Source organism: Propithecus coquereli, unplaced genomic scaffold (genome assembly GCF_000956105.1).
Source record: "Propithecus coquereli isolate 6110/MARCELLA unplaced genomic scaffold, Pcoq_1.0 Scaffold453, whole genome shotgun sequence".
NCBI lineage: Eukaryota > Metazoa > Chordata > Mammalia > Primates > Indriidae > Propithecus > Propithecus coquereli.
In genome coordinates this window covers 29551-44325 of record NW_012150319.1, presented here as the reverse complement: position 1 = coordinate 44325, position 14775 = coordinate 29551, and positions in this window count along the sequence as shown.

Here is a 14775-nt window from a genome sequence, read left to right as displayed (position 1 = left end):
TTCCCTGATGAGAACGCATCATGTCCTTGGTTTCCAAGAACTTTAGTCTCACATCTAGCTGAAAGGGATTCTGAGAGCTGTGGTCTAGCTCAGTGATTCTCAAGCTGTCGACCAGTTAATGTTGTAAACTATAAAACCTTGTAGCGGTATGAGATTGCTCTAAAAGTTTCTATGCTTACCTCAGTTTGTATCCTATCATGCAGCAGTAACAAAGTTTGTGGATTAGCATTGATCTATGGACCACATTTGAAGTAGTTATGTTCTACCTGGGCACATTTAACTTTTTCACTCAGCAGTACTGCTCAACCTGTGGTGAATTTGAGTGAACTGGTATGAATAAAAGAGGCTTCCCCCCTTTTTTTGCCCTTCATACTTTTTGATTTAGTTTAGTTAATATTCTTCTACTTAAAAATATTTTTAGTGATAATCTTGTGTTTGTAAAGGACTTCTCAGTTTGCAAAGCTCTTTTCCCTACATTGTATGGCATTCCATAATAATAAGTAGTGTGTATTATATTTGCTTATAAAAGGGGATTATAAGCCTTATAGGTTTAACCATATTGCTGGAACCTAGTATGGCATGTCAAGGAATGGTCACATTTGTTATGAAATAATGCTTTCTTTTTATGTATGTTGTAATTTTCTTATACTTTTAGTCATGAATTAATATTAGTTTAGAATTAGTGTTATAAAACTTATGTGTGCCATTATCATACTGGCTAACTGCTTGACATGGTTTGAATTATTCCTGCCCTGACATGTTTTTTTGGAAAATAAAATTGAATTGGACTGTTGGTGGTCTTTTAAAATGTTTTACCTTATCACAGTAGCTTTCATATGTATTAAAATTGAATTGTTTATAGTTATTGGTAATGCTTTAATGCTTTAAGCAAAAGTATATGAAAAAATATATGAATATAGATCTCTATATATCTAAGACATACACTTTAAGAGTGGAAAAATAGGCTAATGTTTGACTGAATGTTTTGTTATGTTTCCCTTGCTTGTTGCTGTTATGGTCTGCCTGGTATCCCTCTGCAGGAACCCCCTGCCCTAATTTTTTTTTCATTTTTGCCAAAGGACCTGGTATACATGAATTAATAGGTCAATGAGAAATCATCATTGTGAAAATGCTGCCTAAGAATGGGCTCTAAAGCTTGAATCAATTTGTGTTTGAAACTGAGAGTGAGAAATTAAATGATTTTGAATAAACATTTATATTAGAATTAGTTAGAATTCCATCACAAAACTGGATTATTGTGAGAGATTGAGAAAAATAAAATAGTTACAAAAACACCGCTGTGTACCTTCGATCTTCCTTTAGTTTTATATCTACTTCTTGAGGTGCTGTATGGGTTTATAATTAAGAGCACAGGCCCTAAAGACCAACTCTCCTGAGCTGAGGTCAGTCCTGGTTCTGCCACTGATTACCTATACCCTTGAGCACATTTCTTAACTGCTCTCTGTCTCAGTTTGCTCATCCATAAAATGATGTCAATTGTTATATTTACCTCGCAGTATAGTTAAGAGAATTGGTGGGTTAATACACACAAAGTAGTTGGAACACTGCTTGGCATATGCTGAGCAGCCAGTGAATAATACTTCATGTTCTTACTATTGTGTGTCAAGCCTGGACTCTCTTAACTTAGGGTTGACAGTTAAATAAATTCGTGTGACTTGCACAAGTATGGATTTCTGGTCTGATGTCATCTTTGGAGAAAGTTAATGTCCTTTACTCTATTTTAGAATACCTTATATTATCTGTGAGAAGGTTACTTTGATAAAGCTGAAATCTTTATATCTTAAGGATTTCGAATCTCCTAGTATATTTTACCATTAGCATTTGGTAATCCCACAAATATTAGTGTCTCAAGTTAAAGATAAAATGGTACAGGTAGATAGAATATTTATTTCACATAATATTACATTATTTCACTATTTCAGGAAGAACAGAAATTTGAGAGGAAACTCAGTATTCAGTCTCTTAATAAGGACATGAATTTAGTAAGTTTCAGAAGCTGAAGCCAGGCAATTTCATATTCTTGTTGAAATGTTGCATTGTTATTATTTGCCTTTTATTTCTGTAAATGAGGACTTCACTTAAGGAATAATGAGTTGCCCTTCTCAAGAATTAAATGTGTGGAACCAATTATGCAATATGTAAATTTATGGGACAGCATTTTTTTTTTTTTAAGACTAAATGCATTTTTTGAGAGAGGAGGACACATCTTTTGAGTCTAGTTTTTGAAGAAAGATAGATTATATAGCTTTACCCTAAGTAAGGAGGTGGCAAACCATGGCTAGTGGGCCAAATGTGGCCTGCTACCGGTCTTTGTAATTAAAGTTTTATTGGAACACAGCGAGAACTATTTATACACCTCTACTGTCTATGGGTGCTTTTGTGCCACAGGAGCAGAGTTGAGTAGTTGTGACAGAAATTGTATGGCCTGCAAAACCTACAAGATTTACTATCTGGTCATTTACAGAAAAAGTTTGCTGATCTCTGCCCTAAGTACTTAGTGAAATAGATGTATCAGTCCATTGTTATTTAGAAAAAACTGAGGTTGGAACAAATAGTACATGCTGCTGGTTCCAGTATTTGTCAAAAATAACTTGCCAAGACAACCACGATCCACGTTCTTATCCTTGTTCTTAATGACTGGTTTAAATGGGGCTGTTTCACAGATTAATAAATCCTAACTATTTGATAAGAATGTGCCAGTACTTGCAATGGGGGCTTTGTATCAAATACAGAGTTGTCAGATGTTTTCGAAATGGTCGACTGATTTTAATAGAACTTTTTCATTATGTTCCGGGGCAGATAGTAATCCTTCATTGGTTTCAATTGCACATTGTCATTGGACCTGGACAACTTTTGGATTCTATAGAAAACCTAGACCACAGGCCTTTTTTTTTTAAAAAAAATCAAATCAGTACTGCTTAAACAGAGGAAAAGAGTGAATGTGAGTTTGAAAAACTTGGGGAAGCATATCAATCCTGAGTAAAATACAGGAGTTTGTTTTTAAATAACAGTATATTTGATAGCCAGACATATTTAAATTAGCCTGATTGGTAATCAGTAGGCTGATTATTTTAGATTAGAAATTGAATTTATGAAAAAAAAGTTTAGTGTCTCGATTTGACCTAGGTTAATGATGTTTTGTAAAGTGTTCAAGGGGCTAGGGATGAAGGGTGTAATAAAATCCAGTTCTTCACCTAAACATCTGTACTCCCATAATATGCTGAAATAAAAAAAAAAAAACAAAAAACAGTTCTTCAATATTCATTGCCATACTCTTATTCATATTTTTCCTTTTTGGATATGTGTCCTCAAACTTGTAAAATTACTGGTTCCACTACACAGACATTCACATTCACTGGGATCCAGTGCGCAATTTTTCATTTTTGACATTATTCTGATTATAGAAATTATGTTACTATTTCATCTTTAACACTTCATCTAACCACTTTGGTGTATTGGGGCTATAATTAACATAGTGGCAATAAGCAAACATGCTCATTTAATAAATGTAACGAATAATAGACAAATGCCATTGTTGAGAAAACCAGGTCCTCAGTGTTGGCTAACTAAACAGACAAATGCGATCTTTATAGCTCTTTCACACACTTGAAGAATTTGAAAATTTTGAAGAATACATTAGTTTTTCTGTAAAAATCATGATTAATTTTACCTATCAAATGGTGAGATGTATATAGATAAAACTGGTTTCTTTTCTTACATGGCCAAACTTTGTATGGATTACTTGATGGATTCCCTGGGAACCACTCCGGTCCAGAGGATCTACTGAGAGTTTTAAATGAAGGCCATGAAGACATCAAATTTACTGAGTTTACAAAGATCACTCCGGCTTTTATTTCAAGGATGGGTTACGAGATCAAGACTCAGGCAGGGACAGTTTAAAGAAAAACATTCTTTACAGTTAAACCTTATCAATGTATTTTTTTCTTAAGGGAAATTGAAGGAAAGAGAACTCTAGTTGGTCTCTGTCCTTGATTTGTCCCCTTCCCCCATTTAAAAGTAAAACCAGTTAATATTGTTTACTCTATTAGTGTTAATGCTGGTCATTTCTTAACATCCTTTGCTTAAGAATTAATAAACTTTATTGGATGCCTCAAAAATTGTGCTTTTTAAGTTGATAAAATAAATGATTTAACATGGTATAATATTAAATCATAGCAAAAATGACTGATTTCACTGACTTTCAATAAATTAGGTATCTCTAAGTGTTAAGATTTTTAAAGGAAAATGAGGAAGTATTTAGTTCTTAGGTGTAGGTTTGTGAAGATTGCTGGGAATTTTTTTTTTTAACTAAGGAAGTTTTAAGAACATATTTATAAAAAAATGTCATTATTGACAGATGGGAATACTTGCTATCACCTTTGCCATGATTGAGTTCATATGACCAACTACTAATTCCATTCTTATTTTAGTACTCTTTCCAAACCAGTATGTGAATGAAGCTGTATTTAAAACATTGATTTACCAAGTAGATATTTACTAAGCAAGATTTTTTCTTGAAAATCTGAGTTTCCCGTTTTAGAAAATATTTTCTGAATGCCTTTTCTGGGGTGTGTGTGTGTGTGTGTGTGTGTGTGTGTGTGTGTGTTTGTTTGTGTGTATACACGCACACACACATATTTGGTTTGAAAGTTGCTGTTTTAATGTTGAGCGCATGTATAACTATATTCGCATGTACATTTCTTTGCATTAGTCATATGTACATTTCTTTGCACGGTCTGGCTTTTGCGTCCTCCACACTGCTGAAATGCTTTTGCTAAAGTACCAGTGACCTCTCAGTTGTGAGATATCCTTTAGGTCTTTCCTTAGTGACCTCTTTGATACATTGGGCAGTGTTTGTGAATCTTGAAATTCACAATTCCTTGTCTCCCCTAATACTGCAGAATTCTTGTTCTCTTCATCACTTTCTAATCATTCATTTGCCATTTTTAAATGATATTGTTATCTTACCTTTCCCTTGTTTTTTTACCTTCCTTATTGGTACTAACCAAGTTCTATCTTTGTTATACTTTTTCATTCTTCTTACTTTACATTTGCTTTCATGATTTCAACTAATTTCAATATGCTGATGATTCCTAAATCTGCCTCAGCCTGTAATTCAAACTGCAGCCTTGTATATAAAATGTCCTACACAATTTGAATTAGGTATCACAGAGGCATCTCAAACTCCTCATGCCTCTATCTGTACTTCTCTTCCCCTCCATCTCCCAAATTCTTCTTCTCTTTATACTCTTTCTTAGAGGTGGTACACTCATCTCACGATTCACGTATCAATCATTTTTTACTCTTCCCATTCCGTCATATTTAAACTAAGAATCAGTCCTGCCATTTTTACCTTCTAAATATTTTTCTATTTTAGGCCTTCATTCTTGAGAGCACATTAGTAGCCTCATGATTGGTCTTTTGCTGCTTCTCTCAAATTCTTCTTTTCTATAAGCTGCTAGAATGAGTTATCTAAACAGATTGTCTAACCTCTAGATCTCCTGTCACCTACAGCAGCAGTCCCCAACCTTTTGACTCCAGGGACCAGTTTCATGGAAGACAATATTTCCATGGACAGGGTTGGTTGGGGTGGGGTAGGCAGAGCTCAGGTGGTGATGTGAGTGATGGGGAGCGGCTGTAAATACAGATGAAGCTTTGCTCACCAGCTGCTCACCTCGTGCTGTGGGGAGCTCTGCTGTAGTCCCTAACAGACCAAGGCAGGGGCGGTGGAAGGTTGGGGACTGCAGACCTACAGGATGAAGTCTGCCTTACAAAGGTATGCATAGTCTCTTGTTTGTTTCTGGACTCCTTTTTTGCTCCTACTTTCTTTGTAGTTTATGTTCTGACATCAACTTGCTTGTGAGTCTCTTGTGTATGTGATATGTTCTGTCTGCCATTCATTGTACCATTTCTCATTTTGCCCTTTCTGCCTGGAATGCTTTTCTCCATTCAAGTTAGTTAATCCTTGCCTATCATTTTAAAACATAGCCATTACCTGTTATAAGAAGTTTTCCCTAATGGGAAGTAGGTGTCCTTCCTTGGAGCTCCTTTAATATTCTCTCTCTTGCTCATTGTATTATAATTATTTGTGTCTGTCTCCTCAAGTGAACCAAGCTTCACTGAGACTGAACTTATTTGAGGTCGACACAATGCTTTTTTCATCTTTGAATTACCAGGACTGGTACAATGACTGTCACTGAGTAGATAGGAACTCAACAAATGTTTATTGAAATGATTGAACTTTTCTTTTTTAATTGCAGTATACTTAATACTTGTTGAAATGCAAAGCTCTTTAGTATGATAGGTTTTGATAGTTGTATACATTTATATAACCACCATCCCAAACAAGATACAAAATGTTGCGATTACCCAAGAAAGGTTTTCTCCTGCTCTGTCCTTTCTGTGCCCTCAGGTCATCTTTTTCTGACATCTGTCATCATGAATTAATTTTCCTATGATTGGACATTATAAAAATGAAACCTTTTTTTCTGACTTCTTAGAAGCATAACATAATTTTTTTAAAGGTTCATTCATGTTCTCATCTGTATCAGTAATTCTTTTTTATTGTTGAGTAGTATTCCATATTTGGAATGGAATGCCACGATTTGTTTAGTCATTCTTCTGTTGATTAGACAATAACCAGTTTATGGTTATTATGAATGAGATTGTGAACATTCTTGCATAAGGATTTTTGTGGGCATATGCTTTCATTTTTCTCAGATAATACCTAGGAGTGGAATTACTGGGTCATAAGGCAGATTTATTATGTGTTTAATTTTATAAGAAATAGCCAATCTATTATTTCCAAAGTGACTATGACATTTGATACACCAACAATGTATGAAAGATCTGATTTCTCTACTTTCTCACCAATATTCAGAGTCCTTTTGATTTTAGCCATTCATGCTGCTATGAAATGGTATCTCATTGTAGTTTTCATGTGTATTTTCTTGATGTTAAAGACGTTAAACACTTTGCTGTGCTTATTGGCCCTTTATGAAGTATCTGAGTCTTTTGCCCATTTAAAAAATTGGATTGTTGGACTTTTTTTTTTTTTTTTTTTGAGACAGAGTCTCACTGTGTTGCCCAGGCTAGAGTGCCGTGGTGTCATCCTAGCTCACAGCAACCTCAAACTCCTGGGCTCAAGCAATCCTTCTGCCTCAGCCTCTCGAGTAGCTGGAACTACAGGCATGCGCCACCATGCCTGGCTAATTTTTTCTATATATTTTTTAGTTGTCCAATTAATTTATTTCTTTTTTAGTAGAGACGGGGTCTCGCTCTTGCTCAGGCTGGTTTTGAACTCCTGAGCTCAACAATCCTCCCGCCTCGGCCTCCCAGAGAGCTAGGATTACAGGCGTGAGCCACCACACCCGGCCTGTTGGACTTTTTAATGTTGATTGTTTCTAGTTACGAGTCTTACTAGGTACATATGGTGTGAATGTTTTTTCCAGTCTTTGGTTTATTTATTTTATTAATGGTATCTTTTGATGCTTAAAAATTTTAAATTTTGGTTAAGATCAATTTTATCAGTTTTTCTTTCATGATTAGTACTTTATATGTCCTAAGAATCATTGTCTACCTCAGGTTTGTGAAGATACTTTTGTATGTTTGCTTCCAGAATCTGTAGGGTATGGGTTTTATGTTTAAGTATATGATCAAATTAATTTTGGTGTGTGGAATGGGAAAGAGATTTAGTTGTATTATTATTATTTTTTTGGGATAGATAGTTGTTTCAGTACCATTTGTTAAAAAGATTTTTCTTTCCCCATTGGAGTGACTTGGCATTTTGGTTGAAGATCTCTTGACCATATTTTGTCTATATCTGGTCTATATCTGGATTCTATTCTATTTCTTTGTTCTGTTTGACCATCCTCATGCCAATATCACACTGTCTTGATTAATGAAGCTTTATAGTAAGTACTGATAACAATTAGTGTAAGCCTTTATCTTCTCTTTCAGGATAATTTGGTTATTCTTGATCATTTGCATTTCCACATGAATTTTAGAATCAGCATGTCTATTTATTGAAGAAAATCCTCCTGGGACTTATGATAGCTAGAAAATGGTGGTAGTGTAGTAAATAACCTTCCCAAATCTCCTCCCCTGACTGTACACATAACTTCACAACAATGAAAAATCTATGTAAAACCATGCTGTCAACATTATGTGAGAATATGTGGGGCTGCAGTCTGAAATGTAGGTTCTTGGTGCACTCATGGTTGAAGAATGACCACACACGCCAATGTAAAGCAAGCACGAAAATGAGGTTTATTGAGGAGAGGAAGATCAGATTATGGAGCAAGAGGAAGATACAGGTTTACTGAGCGAGACACATACTCCAGAGATGACGACCAGACCCATTGTCGTAGTGAAAGAGAGCGCAAAAAAAAAAAAAAAAAAAAAAGGGGCTTGGTTATGGTCTGGGTCTTATTTTATAGATGTCTAGATTGGGACCTGGCTTGTGGCTCAGACGTCACCATGGAACCACTTTGATTGGACAGCTGGGAGTTATATGCCTGAGTCTTACTGCGCATGTGGATCTCCCATGAACCTCTCTGAAAGCCTATTTGGGGGCAGGGGTGGACTGCAACCTCACCCAACATTCGTCCTCAGGATACCTGGAATCCCTCACTATCTACCTAATAGTGGAGAATGTGGAAACTATGAAATACCTGTGAATAAAATGAAAATGTTAAATGCCAGCACCATGGTTCTACACACTTCCACTCCAGTCTTGCCCCACTGTGGGGCTTTAGTGATCCAAGGCAGACCTTGAAAAAAACTACAGAAAAACAGAGGAGAGATGCAAGTGAGGTGACTGGAGGGTGTGAGGAATGACCACCAGAAAGATTAAATCCACTCTAAATGTGAAAATACCAAAGAAACCTGGCATATTGGGAAGATATTTCAAAGTATGCATATCTTAGAAGACAGGTACCAAATAAAGGACCAGAAAGAAGCAAATGCCATACAGTGGGCCAGGCATGCAACTTGAAACATATAGATGCCATATAGAAGAAATGGTGTGTGAATTAAAGGGATAGACTCTATTTAAATGGTTAAGACTGATTTCAAAGAATAGGTGTAATTTAAAGGGATTATCTTTCAAATGCATTGCTTCTGGGAGAGAAAAAAGCAAAAAGGAAGAAGTTTCCTTTGGCAATTGGGTAGTGAAGAGAAAAAGAGGAAAAAGGAAAATTAGGGCCTTGCAAGACTCAAGGGAACTACAAAATTGGAGGATTCATTCTACTCTCCACTCCCCATACCACCTAAAGAGACAGAGAAACCAACCACTTCATTTAAGTATCAATACATGGTATTAATAGACTGATAGGAAAAGGTGACATTGGACTAGAAACATTGTAAAACAGCTGACTGTCACAAAAAGTGAACAAAAGAAAAGTTTCTAAATCAGGAAATACATTTGCATACAAATAAGGAAAATTTTCCTTCCAAAAAACAACCATGAAGTATGAAAAAACTGTAAGTTTATACTCCAACAGAATTAAATTTACTTCAACAAGCATTTGGGAGTATGAAAAATCACTGGAGTCAGAAGTTATAAGTATTCGTGTATCTAAACACATTTAAATGTAGAAAAGGTACAATAAAAATACAATATTATAATCTTATGGGAATTAAGTTGCACATGACTGTATTGAGAACTTTTTTTTCTTAATTGCAAATGGTTATAATATCCACTTTAAATCATCATTAGTTCCATCTGGTTCATCTTGGGATCAGATTTGAATGTGGAGATTTTGGTTCTGTTGTTTTTCACTGATGATTATTGTTTCCTGTGTTATATAGTGGTCTCCAACCTTTTTGGCACTAGGGACTGGTTTCATGGAAGACAATTTTTCCACGGAGGCGAGGGGGTGGGAGGAGGTGGAACTCAGGCAGTGGTGCCAGTGATGGGGAGTGGCTAGTAAATACAGATGAAGCTCCACTCACTCCCCTGCTGCTTACTGCCTGCCATGTCCTAAGTTTCATGGAAGACAATTTCTCCACAGATTGGGGTGGGGAGGTGGGAGTTGGAGCTCAGGTGGTGATGTGCAGCACAGTTCCTAACAGGCCATGCTTTGGGGACTGCAGTTATAGAAGATACTTTTGTTTTGTTTTGGCTGGGCTTTAACTGTGGACTCTTATCTCGTGCAGCAGCTCCGTTCTCTGTTCAAATCTTTTGTCTTCAGCTGGGATGTTCTTGGTCTGTTCTGTACATGTGTCATTCGGAGGTCAGTCAGAGATGTGGGTGGAGGGTTTGGTCATCCCCTTTCTAGGTCTTTGCACGATTCCTCCATACTCTTCAGTGCTTCTGATTTACCCACCTCACTTTACTGTATAATTAAAAGGGCTAAATTCACTTTTTATTATACCTCTGTATAGTTTGTATTTTATTATTTATAGACTTAAACCAGTCAGTCAGGTTCACTGAAAGCATTCATTCAGAAATAATTAATGAGTGAAGGCATTTTAAGTTGAATAGAAAAATGTCCTTCATAGATTCTAAGCTAGGAGATGGCCTTTTAAAATAATTTTATTTAATAGAATCACTACTTTTCAAATAATTACGGAAATTCATAACAGATACATTCATTTCCTGTGCTGCTGAAACAAATAACTGCAAACTGGGTGGCTTTAAAACAATCAAAATTTATTCTCTTAATAGTTTTGGACGCCAGAAGTCTGAAATCAAGGTGTCTGTCTACAGAGCTGTTCTCCCTCCAGAGGCTCTAGGGGAGAATCAGTAACTTGCCCCTTTCAGCTTCTGGTGGTTGCTGGCATCACTTGGCTTGATGCCTCCTCAGTCCTATTTCTCCCTTCAGCTTCATCTGGCTGTTTCCTCTTCTGTCACTCTCCTCTGTGTGTCTGTCTTAAAACTCTCTGCCTCTCTCTTACAAGAACGGTTGTCATTAGATTTAGGGCCTACCTGAATAATCTAGGATGATTTCCTTATCTCACGATTCTCAATTACCTCTCTCAAGACTCTTTTTCCAAATAAAGGAACATTCACAGGTTCCAGGGATTAGAACATGGACAAATCTGTTTGTGGGCCATCATTCTGGCTGCTACAAAGAGGTATGGGGACTACAAAAGGCAGATTGATAGGAGAAAAGGCATACCAAATTTATTTTAAGGTACATAGCATGAGGGGAATTTGTCTTTTGACAGGGGAATGCTTACCCAATGACCCAATGGAGTACAGATGGTTATATGCGCTTTTTAATAGAGGAAAGGGAGGTGGGAAAATGTGGATGATTTTAAGAGGGATAGTAAATGATTTTTAGGGAGTCCAGTGGTCTTGGAGAACATAAAATGGCCTGGGACAAAGTCTTTTGGACCTGCAGAACAGACAGTGGTTTGTGACAAAAGTCTGTTCAGGTGTGTTGACAGACTTTAGTCTTTATTCCTGCATTATGAATTAATGAAAACTCAGGGAAGCGGTAATTGTTTTCTTCTTTGGAAGGTCCAGACTTTAGGCAGGTAAGAGAGTATTAAAGTAAAGCTGCTTCCAGCATTTGCTGGTTTCCAAGGGCCTTTAATTTAAAATAATCAACATACTAAGGTGCCATATTTTAGAGTGAATTTCCCTGGTCTCCTTTACTAAAAAAATAAAACTTTTATTTGGAGCATTTTCATTTCAAAAATTTAAGCAACACTAAGCATTTTATATTTAAGGTACATTTTAAAGAAATGGAAATTATAATGATTAATTTATGTTTATTAACTATGGACTGTTTTATTCCTTTGATAAAAAATTATTTAGTAGCATACTTAAGTGACTGCCCTTTTTTATTTTAATATTTTGCTTCTTACATGTCTCTTTCATTCTTACTTCATTTTAATTTATAGGGAGTTGTTACACTATTAGATTGTAAGATATATGATTACATATACTAGAAACAAATAGGTGTTTGCCATAATCGCCTATGGTAATTGAAGTAGTAAATTTTCATTTTTAAAGCTTTGAATGGATGGCATTAATTTAAATAAATTGTAAGCGTGAATTTTGAAATGTCTAATTTTCCCCTGTGCAATAGAATTTTAAACTTATTGCTTACCAGCTATTTCTTGACATCATTGTTTTAAATTTTGACATAAATGGCAGATTGGACAAAAATGATGGCAGTGTATTTTGTATTAGAATTTCTGTTTGGGGCAGAAACAGTTGCACAGTCTAATGGGATAACTTATTTTCTTATTGTTAAAAAACTGTTGATTGTAAAATTGAAAAATTTAAGCAAATTAAATAGTAAAATTTTTTCTATCTTGCTGATACTTTTCTTCAGTTTTCAGTGAACTCCATGTGAATAACATATTAGAAATATGTAGTCAGATTTACTAATAAGGAAGAATACACACTTTTGAGTATTTACTAGTTATAGCCTTTGAAGAAATTCCCTTCATTGTTAGGTAAATTTTATTCTTTTCATTTTTCATTAGAACCCAGAAGAATTTTGAGTATTACTATGTTTTGAAAATATTTTCTAGAATAAACAAGGGGTAAGAAGGAATGTTTAAGAAGGAAGAAAACTAATATTTGTTTAGCATATGCTAGGTATTTCTTGCTGTCTTATTCTTAGAACAACTCTATAGATCAGTATTTTCAATATTCTTTTTTTTGTAGGGGTAAACTGAGGCACAAGAAAGATGAAGTTAGTTGACTAGAATCCCATATATGTTAAAGAATGAGGCTGAGATTTGCATCTAGTCCTGTCTCACTGAAAACTACAGATCAGATGATAGTTTCTCCAAACTACTTACAAAAATGCTTTCCAATATTTTTGATATTTTACATTTGTAAATAACATTTCTTATATAAACTTAACTGAGTATGCAGTCTCCTTGGGGTTAATTCTGGAAGGTCTCACCTTGGGAGACCCTGGCATAGACTCTGGCGGCACTGCTGCTGTAATGCAGTAGTCAGTATATAGTGTCTAGGGCATTAGGCTTCATGCGAACCTTTTGACCTGATGTACGGTTTTATATCTGTTACCTTTGTGCTGAGAAAAAGATGACAGAAATAATCAAGTAATCTTACCTCTTAAAGGCTGATTTATTGAAAAATAACCCCAGCTCTGCTTCTGAATTAATGTATGAAAATGTTGAATTAGAAGAAGGGTGTAAATTATAATCCCAATGAAAGCAAAAATATCCAGGGCCTTCATTTTATCCTTTCAAATTTATGTGAAGGCATGGTTTGCAAAAATGAATAACAATATGGGTTACCACTGCCACTAAACTTTTGTAATATGTCGACTATGGAATTTCAGAGAAATTATTTACAAATTTTTACTTTCTCAGCTGTTATTTTTTTAAATACCAAATAAGCATTCCAGGCTTAATGTCTTCATGGGTTGGTTTATGTGTGGGAAAATATTTTAATATTTTGAACATGGGTCATAAAAAATAGAAGTTTGTGATTTATTACCTATCTGCTTATAGTTATTATCTTAAAATTGTTATGCTTTTTTATTTTGATGTCAGAGAAAAGTAATTATTTAAATAATGCTGAAAATACTCTTTGTAACTGTTCTGTAGCAAAAAGAATTATTCTCTAATATTTTTATAAAATTATTTCTAAAGGGCGAATATAGAATAGACTAGGAGAGAAAATTGTCTTTTGATATACTTCAATTTTTTTTCTTATGGTGAAGTATTTCTTGAATGCCTACTAATATGAATTTTTAAAAAACCCTGAGTGATCTTTATATCAAACACACATTCTAAAATTGTAATAGACTATTATATTTTCTTTGTTATGCCTACCCCTCAACAAAAAACAAATGTCAGAAACCTCTAAAGCTAGTTTAGTACATCTTCAGGGTCTTAGCTTCCAGCAGTAGTAGTGTTACACTATTTTACTTGTGAAACAAGGTTGTCATCTAGTGGTGTTTTCAAGTAGTACATCCCTCAGAATTAGCTGCCTAATCTTCAGTTTTTTAAAGGAAGTGCTTAACAAAAACATCTGGGTTTTAATTTTTCAGAATTTAAACACTTTTGAATGCATTAAATTAAATTAGATAGAACCTTACAAAGCATTTTCCCTGGAACTGTTTTTTTTTTTTTGGGAGACAGTCTTGCTGTCTTGCCCTGGGTAGAGTGCAGAGGCATCATTATAGCTCACTGCAACCTCAAACTCCTGGACTCAAGCAATCCTCTTGCCTCAGCCTACTGAGTACCTGGTACTATAGGTGCTTGCCATGACGCCTGGCTAATTTTTCTCTTTTTAGTAGAGATGGAGTCTCGCTCTTGCTTAGGCTGGTCTCGAATTCCTGACCTCAAGTAATCCTCGCCCCTCAGCTTCCCAGAGTACTAGGATTACAGGCGTGAGCCACCATGCCTGGCCCTGGAACTGTTCTTAATTTCCATCTTTCAGTCTTCAAAATAAATTTTTGAGGCCATGCGTGGTGGCTCATGTCTCTAATCCCAGCATGTTGGGAGGCTGAGGTAGGAGGATCCCTTGAGCCCAGCAGTTCAAGGCTGCAGTGAGCAATGATTGTGCCACTGCATTCCAGCCTCGGTGACAGAGTGAGATCCTGTCTCTAAAAAAGTAAATAAATAAAAATTATATATATAATTTTTTTTGGTCTGGCTACTGAAATATTGAAATTTGAGTAGATGTTAATTATACTGTATATCAAGGCATTTTGTATTTCACAACTCTATAAGTTGTTTATTTAGAAAAAAGATGCTTCTGTAGCATTAAGTAACTTTTAGAAAACTTTTTACGTATTCATTCTTTCAGTTTTT